Below are 1200 nucleotides of genomic sequence, written 5' to 3' on the forward strand. Positions count from 1 at the left end.
TGAGAAGGCGGAGCTGGCTAGTGAGAAGGCGGAGCTGGCTAGTGAGAAGGCGGAGCTGGCTAGTGAGGAGGCGGAGCTGGCTAGTGAGGAGGCGGAGCTGGCTAGTGAGGAGGCGGAGCTGGCTAGTGAGGAGGCGGAGCTGGCTACTGAAGAGGCGGAGCTGGCTAGTCAGAAGGAGGAGCTGGCTACTGAGAAGGAGGAGCTGGCTAGTGAGAAGGCGGAGCTGGCTAGTGAGGAGGCGGAGCTGGCTAGTGAGGAGGCGGAGCTGGCTAGTGAGAAGACGGAGCTGGCTAGTGAGGAGGCGGAGCTGGCTAGTGAGAAGGCGGAGCTGGCTAGTGAGAAGGCGGAGCTGGCTAGTGAGAAGGCGGAGCTGGCTAGTGAGAAGGCGGAGCTGGCTAGTGAGAAGGCGGAGCTGGCTAGTGAGAAGGCGGAGCTGGCTAGTGAGAAGGCGGAGCTGGCTAGTGAGAAGGCGGAGCTGGCTAGTGAGAAGGCGGAGCTGGCTAGTGAGAAGGCGGAGCTGGCTACTGAGAAGGCGGAGCTGGCTACTGAGAAGGCGGAGCTGGCTAGTGAGAAGGCGGAGCTGGCTAGTGAGAAGGCGGAGCTGGCTAGTGAGAAGGCGGAGCTGGCTAGTGAGAAGGCGGAGCTGGCTAGTGAGAAGGCGGAGCTGGCTAGTGAGAAGGCGGAGCTGGCTAGTGAGAAGGAGGAGCTGGCTACTGAGAAGGCGGAGCTGGCTACTGAGAAGGCGGAGCTGGCTACTGAGAAGGCGGAGCTGGCTACTGAGAAGGCGGAGCTGGCTACTGAGAAGGCGGAGCTGGCTAGTGAGAAGGCGGAGCTGGCTAGTGAGAAGGCGGAGCTGGCTAGTGAGAAGGCGGAGCTGGCTACTGAGAAGGCGGAGCTGGCTACTGAGAAGGCGGAGCTGGCTACTGAGAAGGCGGAGCTGGCTACTGAGAAGGCGGAGCGGGCTACTGAGAAGGCGGAGCTGGCTACTGAGAATGCGGAGCTGGCTAGTGAGAAGGCGGAGCTGGCTAGTGAGGAGGCGGAGCTGGCTAGTGAAAAGGAGGAGCTGGCTAGTGAGAAGGAGGAGATGGCTAATGAGAAGGCGGAGCTGGCTACTGAGAAGGCGGAGCTGGCTACTGAGAAGGCGGAGCTGGCTAGTGAGAAGGCGGAGCTGGCTAGTGAGGAGGCGGAGCTGGCTAGTGA

At 61.8% G+C, this 1200-nt stretch overlaps 1 protein-coding gene across 1 annotated transcript in view; it reads right to left on the reverse strand.

Annotated features, from left to right (window-relative positions):
- Nucleotides 1-1200, reverse strand: part of LOC108804163 (rho GTPase-activating protein 27-like) — a gene marked incomplete at both ends in the record, with an annotated part of 4080 nt that overhangs the window by 610 nt on the left and 2270 nt on the right. The gene's annotated exons all lie outside the window — the stretch shown is intronic.

Source organism: Nanorana parkeri, unplaced genomic scaffold (assembly GCF_000935625.1).
Source record: "Nanorana parkeri isolate BGI_ZX_2015 unplaced genomic scaffold, ASM93562v1 scaffold5613, whole genome shotgun sequence".
NCBI lineage: Eukaryota > Metazoa > Chordata > Amphibia > Anura > Dicroglossidae > Nanorana > Nanorana parkeri.